General features: G+C 34.0%; 1 protein-coding gene and 1 long non-coding RNA gene across 2 annotated transcripts in view; one reads left to right on the plus strand and one right to left on the minus strand.

Annotated features, from left to right (window-relative positions):
• LOC150103461 (phagosome assembly factor 1) overlaps positions 1 to 22,794 on the plus strand; it is a 408,178-nt gene that overhangs the window by 148,957 nt on the left and 236,427 nt on the right. The window lies entirely within an intron of this gene.
• Positions 1 to 22,794, minus strand: part of LOC150103463 (uncharacterized) — a 53,577-nt gene that overhangs the window by 21,520 nt on the left and 9,263 nt on the right. The window contains exon 2 of the long non-coding RNA XR_016548839.1: positions 19,079 to 19,324. This is a non-coding gene — a long non-coding RNA (uncharacterized LOC150103463). The remainder of the gene's footprint in view (positions 1 to 19,078; positions 19,325 to 22,794) is intronic.

Consider the following 22,794-nt stretch of genomic DNA (forward strand, 5'->3'; position numbering starts at 1 on the left):
TCCACAGTAGTCAGTTATCTTTCCTTCAAATTATTTTAAAACAGCTTCAACCGAATGTGGTACAAGTACAGAATTAACAATTTTTCTCTTTTGGTACTGGCACTAGAATATTTTTGAACTACTTCAGAGTCAGCAAGTGTATTTTTCAACAGTACCAATATACAATCCATTGGTTTATAATTGTTGTTGCTTTTCACACAGTTAAGAGTGTGAAAAATAACACCATTTTCAGTTACGAGTATGGTATCGTCTTCTTTCTTCTAATCTGTTGCCTACTTTTACAAAAGTAGCTTGTCAGTTTTTTTTTTTTAATTTACGAGCTCTCCTCTTGAACTGTTTTCTTGTCCTTGTCATCATTTTCTGAATAAGCTTTTAAAGTAGTAACACCTTCACTAAAACGAAGCTCCAGGTTTACACAGTCAACACTTGACTTCGTAGTCAACTCGGCCATTTATTTATTTTATTTTTTCAAAAAAAGCGAGGTCACTAATTAGCTCTTCACTAAATTTGCACTTTCATTATGTCATCGTTTATTTATGGGGATCGTAATTTAGTGTTAACATTAGAAAGGGAAGTTAAACAACACGAACGAGAAAGGAGAAGACAAGTGTTTTCGACTGAACTGGATTGAATATTGACTCAGCAAATCATCAATATGCGATATCTGTTTTTTTTCTCTCCTGATGGTATAAATTACTGAAGTCGACAAAAGAGGGCGCTTTCACGGAAAAACGGGAGGTCAAAAACGTAGATATTTTTACATATTTAAATTCCCTGTCCATTAGGGTTAACATACGTCCTTTTTTATCCTAAAATTTAAGGTCTTAAAAAGAAGACACATCCAGGGAAAAGAGGATGTATAGTAACCCTAATAAAAGTTTTTTTCGTCTCAAAAAAGTTTTAGAAACCCTGAAATGATAACCACGTTTATGAGGATTTCAAATGAGGTGTACGCGCTGCCTAGAATGAGGAGAAAAACTTTTCGCAAGGCAGAGAAACTTATGAACTAAATTTTATCTCTTCTTTATGTCATCAAGTCCGTTTTGTTAAGCAGAGGTCATTTAGCATATCACCCTCATCTTTAGTATGTTTAGCGAGGAGTAAAAACCCTGCTCTGTAAGAGACGCTATCTCGCTTTCCGTTGAATTACCCTTATAAAGGTTTCTTTCATCCTAAAATCGGATCTAGGTGTTTCCAATTAAAGAGCTCATCGCTACCAACTACATTACAAAGGCACTGATGAACGGAAGATCAAGAGCGACCACCCGATTAATTTTAACCGGAAATTTGGGCACATGAAGAAAGTTTGTGTACAAATATTCCAATACGTGAACTCGATAAACCCTTCCAAGAATTTTTGGAAGGATTACTTGATCTTTTTAGGAAAGATAAATCCCAGAACACTGTCATATTTGTCGTATCCTGACTAATTTTTTTCTAAATTAAAATGAAAAAAAAAAAAGCGATCTCAAAGGAATGAATTTCACTCCATGTGCAGCATCTCTTTTTAAACCCGATGACACGAATATGATTTCTATAGTTATGTCTATTTTTTAAAGAGCAAGAGCTGATGCAAAAGTAGTCCCCCGCAGAAGCGAACCACTTTTAAAGATACTTATCATGATCCAAAGTAATTTTTCATTTATAGCTATTCATTAGAACAGTCTCTTTAAGAACCATAAATCGAAGATCTCACATCTAACCAATTTCAGCGTGCCTTAAGAGGATAATTTGCACATCACACATCACGCCAGGTACAGTAGCACCTGCGCAGAGGCAATCTGTCAACATAATACGAACAGCATGAGAGTTACAGGCAATGTTAATGACTTCCAGAGAGGCCCGATCTGTGAGATTCGTACATCTGGAGCGGCATGTAAAGGTAGCTACACGTGTACGCTTGCGAGCGTGTTTGTGTGTCTGAGCACGTGCGTTTCAGTGAAATTATGAAGCCCCTTAGGGCAATCTTCCATAAGGAAAACTATTTCTCAGACTTTTCCCTTTTCCATAGGGAAAAACCTGCAACAGCAACAAGAGTAATTCCTACTAAAAGACAAAATGAATAACAGTGATTGGTGTATTACGCGAACTGCATCCGAAAATATGACCTAAGGCGAAGATTATCACCATACACAAAAACATAGGTGCTAAAATCTCTTCAAATGAAAACAGTTCGTAAATATTGCATAATTTGTTTCTTTGGAGATGAAGGATGTGTCTTTAAGGATGTCTAGAGATTGTTTACCAGTGGTAGAATAATCAAATAAATAAAAATTCCTTCTAATCTAAAGGATCGGAACTAGAGCTTGGAAATTATCTTCATGAAAATTTTGGATCTAGCATGCGTTGTTCTGCAGTTTAAGTTGTCTACTCTGTGATGATCCGTTTGTAAGGATGGGCAGCATGCTTCAATGCCTTTTAAAGGAGTTCTAAAGTAACCGTTAATCAGCTTGTGTCAGAGTGTTTCCTCACAGTAACTCGCGTAGATTTTTTCATTTTGTGAAAAATGAAAAAAAAACCCTTAAAAACCAGAAGAACGCACGTAATTAACATAATTAACAGACACAATATACTAGCTTCATGGTCTGTTATTTTGGTTGTAATTACAAACAGTAACTCAAGACTCACGCAATGGGACAGTGATTTTAAGCAGGTACGGTAACGAATTACTGATATTATCGATTTGCCACTTTTATTCAATGGAAATAGGTATTCAACAGCAAATAGCTTGTCAAATTTGAAGCATTAAATACTACTTTGAAAAAGAGAAAAAATGGCTTAAAGCGTCAGAGTTTTTCATGTGTTATACATAAAAAAGCAGTTACATCAAACATCGTTCAATCATCTTTCGACCAGCTTAATTGATTAACTGTTTTGTTCAGTTCATATAAAAATAAGCAGCATCTTATATTTAAAAATTGATCCAAATACTAAGCCAAATAATGCAGATGCCTCACTGCAATTTAGGAGGCTTAGCTAACATTGCGTTTGGAATGTGCAACAGCGACAACAATACCACTGATAAAGATTGCTAGCAAATTAATCGCTTTTATATACATAAAAATATACTATACATATATGTTATACAAAATATACAAAATATGTTATACATAAAAAAGCAGTTACATCAAACATCGTTCAATCATCTTTCGACCAGCTTAATTGATTAACTGTTTTGTTCAGTTCATATAAAAATAAGCAGCATCTTATATTTAAAAATTGATCCAAATACTAAGCCAAATAATGCAGATGCCTCACTGCAATTTAGGAGGCTTAGCTAACATTGCGTTTGGAATGTGCAACAGCGACAACAATACCACTGATAAAGATTGCTAGCAAATTAATCGCTTTTAAATTGCAGGCAGCTTACATCCTGCTATTTCAGAGCTTTGCTCATTTTTAAATGTATGACGTAACATATTCCACGATGTATATATATATATATATATATATTCACATTATTTTCATTAATTTTAATTTATTATTTTATGTTAATTAAAACTTATCGATGTGCATCTTATTACTATTTTTTTACACTCATTCATAATGACTTAGGACTTTTTCCTTTTTGATATAATGAAGACGAATTCGGTACAGGTGAATTCATGTCGTATGAGAGGATCATTAGGATTTCTGTCTGCTGTTCAGCGAGCATTAATTGGCGACTAATAACTAGGTAGTTTTATTCTGGGATTTCTCTTAAATAGGATTAAATACTTATCCACTTTCTAGTCTAATTCTTACTCTGTAAATGTTTCTACGTATGTATTTATTTGAATATCAAGCATTTATAAAAATTAAATATGCGACTAAAAATTTTTCATCAAGTTCGATTCAATTGAAATTCAATCTTCAACCAATTAAAAACATATTATTATTATTATTTTATGTAGGCATCTCATCTCCAGGGAATCAGGATTTATTAAGGAAAGATTTTAATTATTGAACATTATATTTGTATTCCTCCATAAGTTCGTGATTACTAATCTTTATGAAAGGAGACAGGACAAATTCTGAGAACTACAAAGGAGTAAAATCTGCTCTGCACTACATTAAAATTATGCACAAAAATAATTGGAAATATAATAAAAATTTTGATTATCTGATTTATCTGATGAAATTATCTGATGAGCAAGCAGGATTTAAGATAAAAAGATCAACCAATAGGTGCAATATTTATATTAAAGCAAATAATAGAGAAATTTTTAGAATACAATAAACATCTTTGCATGTATTTAATTAATTAATTAGAGTATGATGAATATAGCAGTGAGTACCACACGGGAATACAGCACCATCTTATGAATCCAATATAAAGCTATTCATTATAAGGCATTGTTGGTATTGCCTTATAACGAACGTTTCAACAATGCCAAAAGGCATTGTTGAAACCGACTGAGCTACGGAGGCTCTTATGGTTTATTTAACCAACGCATTAGATAGAATACAGGTAAAAGATACAATAATTACTTTAAAAATGAGAAAAATATCAAAACAAAATTATAACTAATTATATATATATCAGACATCAGCAGAAAGAAACTAAAAGAATGACAGTTGCAAAACAACCCATAAGATGCAAATTAGAAATCAAATGGAAAATAATTGAAGTTAGTAAGATAAAATAATTAGGAATAGAAATAAACTGTTATGGCATCACACAAAATGAAGTGTGAAAAAGCAATAAGAGCTGGTAGAATATCTGCATGTCTCAATAGCCTCATCCCTAAGAATAAGAAACATAAGTAAAGAAACGAAAATTATAATCTACAAAGGAGTATTCAAACCATTACTAACATATATAGCAGAAACACATGCAGCAACTATCAAACTAGAGAAATTTATGAAACCACTGAGATCAAAACATTAAGAAAAATTGAAGATGTAACAATATTAAACAAAATTAGGAACTCACAAATCAGAGAAAATTGCAAAATACAACCAGCAAATGAGTGGATCCAAAAACGGAAAGAAGAATGGAAAAACCATAGAGAAAGACAGGATTAAAGATGGGCAAGAAAATAAAGAACTATATACTAAAGGGAAAGAGAAGTAAATGAAGACCGAGGAGAAGATGGTGGAATGGTGTTGAAAACGGGGGCACTACAAGAAGAAGAAGACTTTTGCATCTCTTGAGGGTACATATGAGGAAATTGATGTTGATGGCGAATTACATTTGAAATATCAGAAAACGAAATGTTAGCTAATTTATACTGCTTACACTTGCTCTTTTTCATATTTTCAAAAATAACATTTATCGCCATTGCCAAAATTTGCTTTTAATAAATTAACCTGATTATATTACGAAGACTCCTGAACAAATCTGGATTTCACATTTTTCCCCCCAGTTATTAATGGTGTTTTAATTCAAAAGCAAATCAACTAGAGCAACCAGTTTGATGATGATTGCTATCTTCATTTTCAATAACTTTCTCAACTTTGTGTGTTCCCAGGGGGTTATGAAGGTTGGAAGAGACCATATTTCCTACACAAACTCCAGTATATAGTTTTTGCCCCCCGATCATGCCTTTGTTTCTAGTGTGTATGAGCAATCTTGCTGCAAAAACTAATCAGATGGTTCACTGTCTCTTCTTTATCTCTACAAAGTCGGCATTCGCTATCGTTACGGATCTTTTCAATCTTCGCCTTTATTGCATTCGTTTGTAGTGTTTGTTCTTGAGCAGCAAGTATCAGACCTGCAAAATATTCTGCATTCGGGAATACAGATTATTCAAAAGAGAAATATATATATTCAAATATATATTCAAAAGAGAAATAGTCACTAAAATAATCATTATGTTAATGATTATTTTAGTGACTGTTGACAGATTCATATTTTCCTTTTGAGATATTTCTGTCAATAATTTAAAATGTCATCTCAGAAAAAGTTTAGATAGATTTTCTTTGTATTCTTCATTCAAATATATTTCATATCCTAAGCTTTCTCCACTTCAAAAGCTTTTTTTTTTAGTTGTTTGTACATATTACGTGTTTGATACATTATCGTATGATTGACCTCTACAGTTTAGTAATGAGATACCGTCATCTTTTTAAAAATGAGATAAGAATATCGACAAGTTGATTTCCTTTATGTCCATGAATGGGATTTTTTTCTTTTTTACATACGGTATGACAAATGCTAATCGATCGTATGTCACATATGGTACATATTGATTTGGAACAATATTTCAATTTCGGTAGAATCTAATGAAATTGAAAAAATACCCTTGAAAAAATATTGTGCATTCTGCACTTCGATGACAATAGCAGCCAATATTTTTGATCTCATAATTTCTGGCATTTCTTCATAAACTGTGGCAATAAGTGATGAGATTCCTTTTCTTGCAGTACTACTTCGGACTATGTTCACGCAAAAATGGATCAAATTGACTAAGCAGTTCCATAAAGCGCAAATATTATGGTTTCTTACTTAGCTACTTGTTAACGAATTCTGCTTGTTAATGGCGAATTAGTGTGCGAAAATAATTTGCATACAAAGCATTACAATTTTTTTCTGTTACGTCTAGTAAATAACCTATCCATCTATAACCTCCGTAGCGTTACTGTTGCTCAAGCATATGTTGAATTAAATGTCTTGTTTAACTCCACAGCCAAATGTGTGTGCAGAAGTTGAGTTAATAAAACTACACTGTTCTCACCACCAGATAAAGTCTTTATTAACCCAACGGGACGCAAAGTTTAATTGACAGAAGGCTGGTGGTCATCGCAACCTACCAGTGCTTTCGCTTTTTATTTGGCGATAATTACAGTCCTATAGTGTCTGAAGTAATAACAGTCTCGTCCTCTGCTTTACTATATTAATGCGCGAGAGAACACTGTTCGTTTTCATCAGTATTCGAGGGCATCGATCTAGAAACATAGTTATTATTGAAAGACATGGAAGTCACATCTGAATCAGAAGTCTCGTTAACAAAAACAATATTGGTTATTTTACATAATTTTTTAATATTTTCTTCTAGATTTATTCTTCTCAAAAGTGGCTATGTCTTCTTTTTCTTTATAACGTCGAATTTTTTTTTTCAATTTTTCGTTATGATTCGGGAATTAATTGCGGTTTTGTTTATGATACCATTATCACTGTTTTATAGTAGAATATATATATACATTCTAGTTGTTTCAAAATAAATAATTTATTTTTTTAAAAAAAGACGGTATGGAATAACCAGACGTGAAATGAACAAGTACAAATTACACTAAGAGTATTTATTCCTTTATAATGTTCAATGACAGAAACTCATCATGCAGCAAAATTAAAAATGCCCAAATGATGAAAATATAATAAAAACTAGAAGTAACAGCTTTTCATCGAAATTCGTATAATAAATCTCATCTCTGATAGAAGTTATTTCACAGGATTGTAGTTCGTGTATTCTTCATATAGCGCTTCAAGCACTTCTCATGCATTTATATTTTGTTGAATATTTGTTGCAATTACTATTTTCATTTTATATTATAGTTGTAGATTTGTATATATATATATATATATATATGTAAATGTCATGTTTAGTTTGCTCTACGTCACGATTTTTTTTAAATTAATCCATTATTAATAGAAAAAGTAAAAGAACGTATTTGACTGTAAAACAGAAATTAAAACTGATCGATATATTAAAATGTAAAGTCAATCTCATTTATAAAGAATATGGGATGAAGAGGCATACACTGTCTCTTTTATATCTGCCTCGGATATTTGCAGAGCTGAAGATCACTTTAAAAAAATTGGTTTAATGAGTGCTGTTGATGCTCCATATAACCCAAGAAAAGCATGAAGATGGCACAAGAATCTTTACCGGAGGATGCCATATTGAAATGATGTTTGCTACAACGTTCTTGAGGCGTTTGTATCTTCATTTTCTTAAGAGTCTTTTTTTTCTTCAAATTATTGTATATAACTGGTTATAAATTTAACGGGCCTCTGGTTTCATATAAACGCTCTTTTATTGTTCTTTTTTATTTAACGGACTTTTTTTTTGATTTTACAGAACGCCCTTTTCTCCCAATTAGTTCGCTAATTGAGGTATATTTTATTTTTCTTGGAATAGTCAATGATTATTTTTTTTTCATTCCGCTAGATCTTTTGTCTTCACTGTTTCCTGCTATTAGCTCCAACTGAAAATAGCCTTTCAACAATGCATTATTATTATATTTTCTCCTTTATCCAGGTGATCATATTCATTTTCCCCATAGTTTTCTTTTTTTTTCCTCTCAAATATTTTTCATTCAGAACTGTGTAAGTTTATTTCTTCTATACTGCTCTATAATCTCATTTCAAAATCTTCCCGAAGAAGATCTACTTCTATTTATTAACATTAATTTTCTTTTGGAAGGTACTTTTGATTATTACTTAAACTGCGAGATTCTTGTTTATTAATACGATTGGTGTTTTTTTAGTTTTGGTTAATTTAGAAAAAATATTTCATTGCACTACAAATATAAGACTGTGTGTGTTGGGGGGGGTGGAAGTATTCTTCAGGAAGTGGATTAGATTTGGAATCTTGGAGTGATGGTGGATAGAGACCTCAAGTTCAAAAGACATCGCGGAGATTATACAGCAAGTTGCTGTTACGATACAGAGGAAACCCACAAATAGACAAAAAGAGATAGTTGTACCACTGTGTAAAGTCTTCATCAGACCATACATGGCGTACTATGTACAAATTTGGTCATCTCGTTTCCATTGGATATGGGAATTCTGGAGAGGATCCAGAATTCCGTAACTAAGGCAGTATTTGGACTCTAGAATGTTGGTGGCCATGGGGGAGAGCGGTTGAGGACGTGTAAATTCAGTGATTAGGCAGAAAAGATATTATATGATACAGTCGTTTTATGTTGGTAAGGGGGATTATACATAGAATGGAGGGTAAGAAGTGGTAAAAGTACAAGTGACCATCGCTGCACTGCAAGTCATCATATAGAGGTAATGAATAAAAAGAGTGAGAGTGGATTTTTTTGTAGATTAATGTGTTGCAGAGGTGAACAGCGTCATTCATGCTGTGCTGATTCTATTTACTTATTTTTTAATAATCATAATAAAGTCGACAATATTTAATTATCACTTTTGTCACAAATCTCATTTAATTATATCTCTTTTATCTTAAACTAAATAGCTTTGCATTTTAATTTAACATTAAGTAATTAGGAGCATCATGAATTTCAGATAAGTTTCAATATTAAAATAATAGCTGTATTTAAATTTACAGGAAAAAATACTTTGAACTCTGAACTTATCACAAAACAAAGTATATTAAACATATGTACAGATAAAGATCATGGTAGCATTTTGTCAGTTGATATAGTTTTTTTTGTTGGTAGCGTGTTTTTATAAGCCATACGTTTTCTTTTCTAGTAATCTCTTTAGTGATGATCTGATTTCCTCTTTTTTTTTTAATTTTGGTCTCTGACTTTTTTATGATTTTATATAAATTCCGCCCATAAAAAGTTATTACACATTAGGTTAAGTCAAATAATTCGGAAACCTGCTTTGGCATCAAACATGAAATTTTTTTCAATCTACTTTAGGCCTCCAATAAGCAGAATGGTGATCTAATACCTGACTGGGAGATTCATTTACCATTTTCATGAAGACATTCACTAACATCCATGCCCGCAGTGGAATTCGAACTCACAGCCTGTTGATTGGTGATTACATACTATCCGCTTGGCCAACAGTACGCCCTGCATATGAGCAAAGCAAAAAGAAAAAAAAAAAAAAAACCTTGAGCAACCAAACAAATGGGGGCTAAACCTTGGAAATTACTTCTAATCAACTAACCGAGTGTGAATGCCGTAAATAAAATCTTAAAAAAATCAATATTTTATAACCAATCCAAGTAAATGTTTATATCACGAAACCAAAATATCTGAATCGTTGGATTATGAAGTTTGCTACGAGTTTCTACTGAAAATTTTCCTCTTCAAGGAGAACTGGGTTAAAAACTGTGCAGTCAGACCAGCGATTTGACATATTTGTTCCTTAGTTGTGGCCATAAAAGCTAATAAAACTGTATTTTGTCCATGTAAGTTCCATTCTGATTTTATTTTAGTATCGTTAAAGGTATATATTTATGTCATTTTTATTGATATTTATTCATGATTGTGTTAGACTGTTGCACGCAAGGAAAATATAACAAAATTTTAATTATAAAATTTCCATACTCTTTAAAAGACATTTCTGAATAGGAACACGAAAAATCGCTTGGGCATATAATTAGTATTCGACACCAGTTTTAATCTGCAGACGCTTGCATTATTGTGATCACGTAGATGCTGTAATAATGCATATTGTACCATGGTTTACAGGTAGATGTGGTTCAAGCATATCAATAATGCAAGAATCTAACTAGTTTCCGTAGAATCACTTTATGAAAGAAACTAGAACAGATTTTTCTAATTTGCTGTTTAGAAATAGCTCATAGTGGAGTACATAATGATCATGCAGGATAACGTATTATATTTATGGAAGTCATCGCTCCAGGATAGTTCTCAATAGACAAAGTTGATCAATACTGAAGAAGTACCAATGATATAATTTAAAGGCTGCATCCTGTATGAGTTTTTGTATTTCTTAAAATCCAAGAATCACATGAGCCTTAAATTTATATCCTGGATTGTCCTGGTTGAGGCATGACATTTCTCCCATTTTTCTGAATTGTTTGTCCTTCAGGAGTCGATTTCTATTTTGTGTCGTCCTTTGAGTCTGGCTTCAGTTAAAAAGCAGCTGATTTAGTAACATTATTTTTAATAATTAGTGATATTGTTGCTGCTGCTTAACATTATAGGTAGACGAACAAAAACAAACTAAACAAACTATTGATAGCATCACCTGTTGGGATGAAAAAAACCAAAACGAAGCTTAAACCTTATGACCACACTCCTAGATTGCATGTTATCCTCCAAAATCCACAGAGCAGGTGTTCTTTTACGACCTCGTCAAGTGCATAGGTTCACCTTGTTATCTATATGTTAAATGACCAATATCTTTCACAGGTAACTGTGAAAGATATTGGTCTGAGACTGTTGGTTTATCAAACAACAGTCTCCATTTTAAAGAAAAAATTCTTAACTCTCTCTGTCTTTCTCTCTGCGAAAGCTCCCTTAGATGAACACTAGAGTTACTACGACAACACTTTCCTGCAGATGTTACCCGTCTTTTTCCATTTTGTAATCTATTCGGGCTACTTCATGTATCAGAATAAATCTTACCAATAAATAGAAGGTACCGCCATAGATAGGCCCTCTTCTATCCTCGCAGATTGCTGTATGTATGTAATGATTTAAACAACGACTACTTTGTATCCTTCATCCTAGACTTTCAGTATGGTACAGATACGCGAATAATATCTTATAATGATCAATGCAGCTCATCCTTGTACAACAATTTACTCTAGAAATTGAAAATTATCATTGCATTTCCTTTCTGGATCTTCTTATTCTTGGTCAGCCAGATGAGAGCCTTTAGAAAAAAAACCCAACACCGGACTTTATATATCTGTGCCTGATCACACCGTATCGCAATCCCATGTATCTGAAATCTTCCACTTACTTAAGTATATTGGTCTGAGAGCGATTACTTCCCCAATTAATAAATTTACCTCCTTTGTAGGTTCTGCAAAGAACAAACTTACCTCTTTAGTCCGCTCTAGTGTCTGTCAAATTACCTGTCTATGATCTATCATACTTAGTCCAAACCGGCAAATCTGTGACTGTTTTTCGTGCAGAACATCTAGACTATATTAGATTCCACCAGCCGGAACAGGAACAGTCTATCTTACCGAACATGGTCTAGACTTACCGAACATGCCATCTCATCCAGACATGAAATTATTTAGAAAAAGACAAAATCCTGCATAAAAGCCATTTTCCTGTGAAGCAGATGTATAAAGAAAGCTGTGAAATTTTTGCTACATCTCCCCCTCATCTGAATAGATGATAAGCTCTTAAATTTTCCCCTTTAAATTGTTCTTCTCCAAACATTTATTTATTTTTTCATTTATTTTATAGTATTTGTTTTACATATATAAAAATCGTTAGGATTTTAGAGGAGTTCGGACGGTATGACTACTTTTTTTTTCCCATTTGGGATGGATGTGTTCTCATCGTTGATTCATCAGTTATGTGACATGTGTCTTGATTAATTTTGAATTCATACTGAACATCCCCTTGAGATTTGAAAGAAAATTCTGTGCGATTTAACTTTTGATTATAGTGTTCCACTGCATTGTATTACTAGAGTATTGCTGGAATTTCTGACTGACATATACTTTCTTAATATTAGAACAATAAAACAGCCGGTTTTACATTGCAGACAGCGACTTATTTCCTTAGTACTTGGTTTCTCTTTTTACATATTTGATATTATTTACGAAAAATTTTCCATATGAAGTAAATAAAACAATCGAGGAATAAATTGCCGAAATAGGTTGAATGACGCGACCTGTAGAAGTGTTTGCAGCATTCTACTTTCTTCTTTTTTCTTCAAAACCCAGTCCTCTGTTTTGTTCCAGTTGCCGAAACTGTTAAGAAAATGTTAAGAACATGAGACAACTAAACGCCAAATTTGGTCAAAATCAATTGAACGATGTGATCTGTATATAGAAGAAGAAGCAATCCAGCCATTTACAACATTCCTTTCTGTTTAGTCCAGTTAGGCTGAATATTTCAGAATACTATAAACAAAGTCAGAAATATCTATATTCCAAATCTGGTGTAAATCAATTGAACGATGCGACCAATAGAGGTTATCTAGAAGAGCTAAGTCGTAACCTCTTCCTTTTAAACCACTTCGCTAATGTCCAATTAACGAAGTGGTTTTTTTGGCCGAAATTCTCAGAGGAGCACAGACAACTTAAGAAGTAACTAATTTCAAATTCGGTTGAAATCGCTTGAACGATATAACTCATAGAAGTGTCTGTTGAGGTAGACACAGAAGAGGAAGAGAAACATTCGTTGCTGTTGGGAAATTTTTCGCTATTTTCTTTAACACTTCAAAATTAAGGTCTGTCCTGTTGAATGTCTCTGTCGCATAACAAGTCACAGATCGATAATATTCAATCTAGAAGCGAAGGTACAGCAAATCGAATTTTGACCCTAATAAGCTTCGTAATAAGTAGTACAATGTCTCCATAGTGCTTGGCTTGAGAATCACTGCCATGAATTTTGATATCGATTTTCACCGATTACAAATTCGCATTAGACTTTAAAGGATACATTTTCAGGAAAAAAAAGTGCGGAGAATAAAATCACAACAGTGCATTAAGAGATTATTCATTTTATACGAAGTGGTTATTCACTCTGTTATAGATTCGTTTTATTAAGTATATCAGGATATAAAAACCACCGAGTTTCTGGAAGGAAAACCTTGCTATTATTACTATCATCTTGTGAGACTAGCTAAGTTTCCTTCACCTGACAAGTCCTTATAAAGAATTCAGTAAGTGTGCTAAAATTGCAAAGAAACCCACCTCCTTCCCAGCTAGATAAAAACAGAAGACTAGATAGAAAATAGAAACAAAAGATAAACAGGAGAGAGGGAGATTAGATGGAATGGCGAAAATCGCTTCTTTACAAACAAATAGAGACAACAGAAATAGTCCTAAATGAAACAATAGTCACAGCCGCCGGATAGATTGCACATTGAATTTTGTGTGTGTGTGTGTGGCAATCAGTCAGTAGAAATGTATATGCGTGAGTGGGGGGATTGATATATATCTAAATATTATTATTATTATCTGAGAGCTTCAGGGAATCAAGGACTCATGGAGGGAGACCATATATCACCTACACTAGCTGTCATACCTTCTCTTAAACTCATTCATACTAGATGCACTCACCACTTCAACAGGAAAACGGTTCTACTCACTCACGCTCTATGAGAGAAATATCTAGCTATTGCCCCTTTCTTAACCGCACACAAACTTCCATGGTTCACCCTTCTTTTTCCTGTTTACCAGTGTCTGCAGTCCACACGCTCTCAATATATCCTCGTAATCCGCATTCCATAATTCAGGTATAATTTTTGTGATTCTTCTTTGCTAAGTTTTAACGACTGCTAATTATTTATTGTGATAAATCTGGAAAAAAATCACTCAAGTTTTCTACTTCTCACAAAAATGTGTAAATAAGTGGAAGGAAAGACGATATGGGACAAAAAAAAATCATTAATGGTATTTTTATAGAACCCCCCAGTAAATTACATTTCAGGTCAGGGTTTATCTTGAATGTCTTATTTTACATGTATCTATACTGATAATATAGGGTATTTTTAATTTTTTTTTCCAGCTCTGAAGGCATGCAATATTTTATTTTGTTTCAGATAATCGTGCTTTAAAAATATGTAGAAAATGTGTACATTTTCGTTATCTGAAAAATGCAATCAGCACATGTAATTCAGAGTCTTTGATAGTTTTAGCTGGAAAGGGACCTTTGTGCGTCCTTTGACCGAGGGAACTCCGCAGAAAGAGAAATCCGTTGGCATCTGTTCCAAACGATCTCAGATTGTAATCCCTGAGAAACATCGAGGGCTTGTTTTTCAAGAAAGAATCAATATATTGACCACGAAAGGATGGGAACAAGTTGTCGTTTATGCTTACCCCTCAGGAGGGGCGACGGAATCAGATGTTTAGCTGCATAGTAGTCATGGAGGCATCCATAGTACAACAGCATAAATGAGTGTGTGTGTTGGGGGGGGGGGAACTAGTTAATATAATGTTTCGCCATCTTTAATTAGGAAAATGAGGTCAAAGTATTCTTGATTATTGCGAAAGTCGTTAATGAGATAAAAGACAAGTGATGATACATAAGGAGGAGATCATGCAATCAAAATAACTTTGAGTATACTTCAACACTGGCAAAGAAATTTGAGAATACAAATTCACCTGTCCTAATTTTACAAGAATCAGCTAGAGGGGAATCCGCATACTCGTTTACGATATGAAGGCGAATGCCTTCCCACAGAAGTCAGTACTCGATGAGCCCACCTACTTCTCTCCCTCCACACAACTCTGGCTGTGCAGAAGTTGCCTAGTACTGAATCTCTGCTGGTTTGGAAAGGACTGAAATTAAAGCAACAAGTCTACAACTGGAGCATATATATCCCTTTCACAGTGGGGAACTCTTTGAGGGAAAAGGATGTTTGAACCGGAAAATGCAAAGCATCGATACAAGGTGTCAGTGTCGGTTCTTAAAGCACAGAGCCGAAAACAACTTTCAGAGACGTTTGGAGGAGGGGAGGGGTGGAATTAGAAGACTAGCATCTAGGTTGCTCAAGACTTACAAAACGTATTGAACCAAAAAACCGATTAAGGACTAGAAGTGGATTAGTTGCTATGACATGAGGTAATTATTATTTTTTTTAATGCGAATCGCACCCTCGAAAAGTTAAACCTAGTAGCTTAAGCGAGCACATTCATCAACATAAGTGACTGTCCTTATCGCTATGGTGAGTTCCTTCTTCAAGGTTTTTCTATCCTCAGTTTATTTCTTATAACTTTCAGTTTATCGAATGATGTTCTCTAATAACATATATTTGGATCGTCTTTTTCTTCTTTTTCCTGCTATCTTCTCTTCTAATATATTTATTCTATTTATTGTGGCCTAGGAATTTAATCTTCCTTCCAACGAATGATTATTTTCTTCAGCACCAGTTCTCCTTTACTTCATGACAGAATGAAGTGTCACATGACACTTCGTTCTCTCTCTCTCTCTCTCTCCAATTTACTCCTAGTAATACTCTCTAACAGTATATTTCAAATACTTCAATTTAAAGGTGATTTAAAGGTTATGTAATCCGGAAATACTGTTCTAGTGACATGGAATTGCTTCAGCCACTTCAGATCTCTATCAAGTAGAATGACATTCTCACACCGGCGATGAAACTTAATTAATACCTAAGGACATTCTCAAACATCCATTCTCGTTGATGTGTGTGTGTGTGGGGGGGGATTCAAACTTACAACCTGTTGGTCGAAGAATGTTAAAGCTAAACACTCGATCAAATGCCAGCAGAGAAATCCAACATAGTAAGATTTCTGATTTGCACAGCGAATGGATATTAAAAATGATGATTTTTATCTCTCAGAATAGTTTATCATTATCATTATTATTATTATTGCATCAATTACACACACACACACACACATATATATATATATAAATTAAGCAAAAAGTATTGATTAATTTACACTAGTCGTGAATGAATGAATAAAAGAATTAAGGTATAGCTATTTGCGCTTCTGCCATTTTATTCCTCCAAACTACAGCTATCAAAGTTTCAGTACTAAGGTACTCTAATCCCCCCCCCCAAAAAAAAAACAAGTTTGTAAATGAGGTGGAAGAGTGGAATCAATATAATAGTAATATCACCATTGCTCTTACAAATTATTATCTTTTATTTTAGTATACGAAACATTGAATTATTGAGTGACCATTTTGTAAGGGTGCATCGTCCAGGTGAAGATATTACAGTAATAACCATGACAGGGATTAATGTGAACGTAGAGGAAGTTGAAGTACATATGATATTACAGAATCTGGATATGAATACAGCTATACGTTTAGACGGGATGTCAGCTCCTGTATACTACGAGTATGGGATGCTAGGGGATTGGTAGTGTCTTTGACTAGATTGTTTAATCTGAGTCTCAGCTCTGGTTGAGCCTCCAAGGAATGGAAGGTCGGAAAAATAGTTCCATTGCATAAAGGAGGTTTCAAAACAGAAGTAGAAAATTATCGAACTAGTTAGAATTTCAGTAGTAGTGGTCAAGATATTAGAGACGTTGGTTAAAGACAAAATTCAGAAATGGGTGGATAGGAATGAGATATTGAAGAATGACCTACCCTTCACAAAGCCATGCTTCCCCCCAATAGGGGGAACTGTTGGAAACTGTTGGACTTCGCAAAGGCGTTTCACAGTATGCCGCATGGAATCCTGATACATAAATTACCGCAAATATGGATAAGAGGGCGATTGATGGAGAGATCCCAGACTGTGACTCCAGACTAGTGGAGTCACAGTGGAGTGACTCCACTAGTCACTCCACTGTGACTAATGGAGTGCCGCAGGGATCTGCACTTGGGCTACTGCTATTTAATTTGTACATTAATGCTATATGAAAGGATCTGAGGGGAAATATTGAGTTGTTTACAGATGATGCAAAATTAAGTGGAGCAATAGTCAATAAAGATGATATTGATATTTTACAGAGATGATTTAAATAAACTAGCAGTATGAGCAAAGGAGAACGGATGTCAGTTTAATGTTGTAAGGTTATGCATTTTGGAATGAAAAGATTACCAGCTGTGTACCATATTGATGGAACTGCGCTCCATGAAATTGATGAACCCACAAATCCCCCAGCACCTCCATATCGGGGGTGCTGGTGAATAGGAAGTTGAAGTTCAGAGGGCATATTGCAAAAGTGGCTAAAAATAAGATTGTCTGATTATTGAAGAACATCCCAATATGCAGAGATAAGCAGGTTATTATTCCTCCTCTTTATAAGGATTTGATAAGGCCTCATCTGGATTATTGCGCACAGATCTGGTCTCCTAGGTCTCTTGGAGATGTGGACGGCGTGGAGCGGATTCAGTGACCAAAATGGTGGCAGGACTGTGTGATGCTCCTCATGAGGAAAAATTAAAGATTATTGATTATTGAAGATTATGAGTTACAGAGGTTGGTTGATCGGCAGATAAGGGGAGAATAATGACAGACACATATAAGTTGCTTAGGGGGATTTATAGGATTGATATGGAGGAAATATTTCAGTACATGAATAATACAAGGAAAACTGGAAATTACCAATGGAAATTGAATAAGAGTGTGGTTAGCAAGAGCTTGCTTGGAGAGTGGTGAACGCGTGGAATAGATTGCCAGTCAGGTGTGTGCTTTGTTGGTGAACGATTTCAAGGCAACATATGGCAGTTATTAATTGTTAATGTTTATGTAATGGACCTCCCACGATGAGTCTACGGACTCCATGGAGGTATACCGATATGTAATAATAATAGTAACACATTAGAGAGAGGGTTATCACCTTCTAAATTTATTCTTTGATGTGGAGACTTTCACAAAAATGGTATAAATAAAAACGCGATTTTTTTTAATTTTATATAATATACAGAAAAACGGCAGAAGCAAAACAAGAAATAATAACGATAGTAATTTCAAAGTAATCTAATATATTGTATGTAATCACATTTCCAATAGAAAGCCTGAATAGGTAAGTAGCAATTATATACGTATCTAAAAATTGGAAACTAGTTAAATTTAGATACTTTTATTATTTGTAAACACATTCATGTTCTTGCTACTATAAGAAGGCTTCATGTAGATTGAGAGGTCACCATTTGCACGCACTTCACAACTGACAGACAGTTACTGATACCAAACTTACATATTTGGGGAATCTTTCATTTAGAATCAGTTTTATACATATAAAATTATTATTATTATTATTAAGAGAGACCTCCAAGGAGTTAGGGACTCATGGAGGGAGGCCACGTATTACAAGCGCCTGCTCTCATACTTGTTCGTGAATTCATTCACTCTACTTACATACGAAGCATCCAATGGCAATCCATTCCAATCACGAACCAAAAATCTAGCCCTCACCCCCTTCTTAGCGTCATTCATTCACTCTCAGCTTCCAAGGTGTCCTCTTATCCTTAGTTATAATTATATAAAGAAAGTTATAGAAAGTAATGAATATTATTCATAGATGCCACTCACGAAAATTTTGGAGCGCTAAAATAAATATTTCGTCACAAAAATCTGAAGAACAAAAGAAGCCAATGCTAGCAGATTTTAGTAGACATCCCGGACTATAGAGTTGACAGCCCGAAACTTGGATTCCTCGGGTTAAATTCAGAAACCTTGATTAGAGACGATGCGATTTCTTATTAATATACATTTATAGAAAACCGTCTTCAAAGCTGACGTTCAGTGCGTAAATATAGTATTCTTATTTAACTTGAGCTCAAACTTTTAAACTGTTGAGGTTTATATTTATATTTGGTGAATAAAATATTACAAAAGTTAAACACGTATAAAAATATTTACCAGATGTTTTCAACTCAATAATTTCAGTTTTCTCAGAACCCGGATTAGAGCAATCGTAGACACTGTCCTAGAATCATGCGGTAACTTACATCATGTAAGTTACCGCATGGTTCAAGTGTAGTTGTTATATGGAAAATAAACCTGTTCTTGTTTTGAATTCAGAGTTTAATGGTCCTTCTTCTTCTTCTTCCTTCTCCCATTTAAAGTTATATTAGTTGCAACGGCATGTTAAAAGTTTTTTGATATCTAAAGATAAAAAAAAAACAATAACACTTCGAATTACAAGTCTTCATCTATGGAAAATAGCTTTAAAATTGAAATATTTTGGAAAGATAAACGTTTAAATCATAATAACATATTTGTATCACACATTTAGCTATTTTGAGTGTAGGAGTGTAATAGAAGCCCAAAGTTGTAGGGGAGTTCCTGCTACTTAGCAAAATAGATGAAAATTAAATAGTCATATTTAATTTTCATCTATAATAAAAAAATGAAAATGATAAAAAATAATAATAAAATGATAATAAAAAGATAAAAATGATAAAAATTACTTCATTTCTAAAAAAAAAAAAAAAGAAGCGACTTTTCTAAGAATATTGCGATGTACAATAGAAAATGGAGCAACGGTTCACATCATTTCCTGTCCAACGACTCACGTCATTTCTTGTCCATTAATATTTTCGCTGAAATCAAGAGGGATTCATTCTTATGAGACGTTATTCCTTGCGATACATCGTTATCGTTACGACAGGAGAAATCTTGCTTTCGACTGTAGAATGCAAGTGAATGGCAAGAAGAGAAAGCAAATCGCATTTACACTTTTTGCATTCTTCTTCTTTGCATATATTTAGATTACTTATTATATTTTTTTATTTTAGATTTATTTTATTAGGAACTGTTGCCCATGTATTCTGCTGTTACTTCGATCTGTTTAGAAATTTAAGTTCATCACTCAGTTTTCTTCTTATTATTCTTATCATTGCTCTGTTTCTCAAATTCAGTGATTAGTGAGGACATAATCTCAGTGATATACTATGATATATTAGCAACTGAATAGCACATGAGATTGAACAAACTAAAACGATATCCCCTTGCCCATTTCTAACGCCGGTCTGGTCTTTCTTGAATTCATTATTGTCCATTCTTTGTGCGTCTCTCGACAGCTTGTTTTATGAAGCCTTTATTCTAGAATGGAGCGGGGGGTTCCCAAACTTGTCAGACAGATGGACTGGGTGGTCAATTTCAAATATCCTTGAACAGGAGAAGCCACATATTTAAATGATCTGCTCTGTGGCTGTGTTGTAGAATTTGCAATTAAAAAAAAAAACCTTTTGTACATAATATGAAAATGAAATAAATGTTAATGAAATGTGAAAAATTATATAATTTAAACAACAAATGATAAATGACACCCATAAGTTTTTTTTTTTTTTTCTTGTAGCTAAAATTAATGTAAGGAAGACGTATTTCAAGACTTGTGGTTCTGGCTCCATAATGTTAGATTCTAGTCGCGGACTAGGGAAACTTTTTCTAGTCCTTTATTTCAGCCATTTTTCGAATTAGTCAACCTTTAGCGCAGGCAGGTAGGATTTCTTCTCGCGGAAATTCTGGTTTCGGAAAATAATATTAATTAGAATTTAGTATCACGAGTTGGCAGCAATTGTTTACTACACACTACACTTCCCGATGTCTTCCAAATCATTATGAGTCATAAACTGATCTATCGGTGACAATTAAGGTGGAAGCCAGAGATTATACAACTTCAAAAGTTACTTAAGGATAAGAGTTCTGTTTATTTCCTTATCAGTTAGAGGATGTCGTTAGAGGATATTTTAAATATTTTAGTTTTACTAAAATTTGAAAACGAATGAAGACATGGTTTTAACATTTCCGAACCTGCCTTACATCAAGGAGTACTACAACTTAAACTCAATTAGAGTTCTCATTTGTTCCCAGACACCTTTAAATCTCTTGTTTATTTAATTTGTTAATTTGACACATTTAAGAGTTATACGCTGTAACGAAATGTTTTTGTTATGTGTGTGTGTGTGTGTGTGTGTGTGTGTGTGTGTGTGTGTGTGTGTGTGTGTGTGTGTGTGTGTGTGTGTGTGTGTGTGTGTGTGTGTGTGTGTGTGTGTGTGTGAGTCGTTTCGAAGAGTTTGAGTAGTGACACATCATCATCACTCGTGCGTTAAGGATCTTGCATGTGTAATAGTTGGCCAAGATAAAAAGTGGATTTCTCATTCTTGATCACTCATAAATTAAATCGGCTTTTCTTTACATTGGCCGATATATCACTAACGCGCTTTCGATTTCAAAAGACACGAGTTCGATTTTCGTCGTGACTAGAGGAATTTTTTAGGCTTTTTCAGTTGGAGGTGAGTTAGTCGATTTCATACGGGGTTAGCAGAGCTTTTTTATCCCACAAATTTGGATTATTCGTTCTGCGTACAAGGAAATCGACCAGAGAAAACACAAATAAATATTTACAGACAAATTTAAATTACAACTAATAACATTATACTGGTTTCATAAGCTGGTGCTGTACCTGCTTATATGAGCCTCACTGCCATCATTATACTCTAAATAAATACATTTTGGTATTGACAGATTCGTTGTCAACGAACCTCACATGATTGCTGAAGAAATGAAGCCCTCTTATTAGAGATGTGAATTTATCTAAACCGTAATCTTTCCTGCTTGGATCTTTTTTTCATCAATAGAAACTATTAACTTGGGAAAATGATGTGCAGTTAATGAGCCAAAAGGGGTCACGGATCAATGGATGATTCTGCAGTTCAAATGAATAGAGGCTTTTAATTCCAGTTTAGAGACTTGGCAAATTGGAGTCGAAGACACACTTGTTTGTGATACTAAATCAGGGCCGGCGCTACCATTTAGGCAAACTAGGCAACCGCCTAGTGCGCAAGCCATGAAGGGGCGCAAAACTTCAAGCTATGCTTTATTCATACTTTGCTAAAATATCAAAATTAAATAGTGATATATGATTTAGGTATCGATTCTTTTTCCTTATCCCTCACACGTCACACTATTTTACTATTTAACTCTTGGTTCTTTTTTGTTCCTTATCTAAATGATTTTAAAACGTTAACATTTTAAAATATTAAATTTCGGTATTTTATAACTTTTTTTTTTCCGTAAATGAATTATAACGGAGAATTTTCAAATTAATTAAAAAAGAAAATAAAAAAGCCCTATTAATTTAACCCGAAAGACAATTTTATTTTGTTTAATGTCAATTAGAAACATTTTAGTTTATGAAATAAGGGGCGCACTTATAAACTTTGCCTAGGGCGCAAAATAACCTGGCACCGACATTGGATTCCATCAAAACGAGTTGTTCATGACACTTTGGTTGCTCATGTATCGAGAAGCCTTTCTTATCGTATATTATAAGGACGATATGATATTTGCCCTTAAGTTGGAGAGGCACAAGTTCGAATTCCACCGAGCATACAACCAAATTAAAGGTAATTTAGTCAGCCTCATATGGACAGGACATGTTTTTCTTCCAGGATACTCCTTTTTTTTAAAATTAATTATTTATTTTTAATCAACGAAATAGGCAAAGGAGCTAAAGAACACATAGTTAGTTGCTTTGGCTGTAATTCCAACCAAACCAAATCTTGATACCTCCGGCACACCATATCTACCATTGACCTTGTGGATAGCGCCTCCACTCTCCACCTAATAGG

This window comes from Typopeltis vanoorti, chromosome 9 (assembly GCF_054136105.1).
Source record: "Typopeltis vanoorti isolate ZY-2024b chromosome 9, IOZ_Tvanoo_1.0, whole genome shotgun sequence".
Taxonomy (NCBI): Eukaryota; Metazoa; Arthropoda; class Arachnida; order Uropygi; family Thelyphonidae; genus Typopeltis; species Typopeltis vanoorti.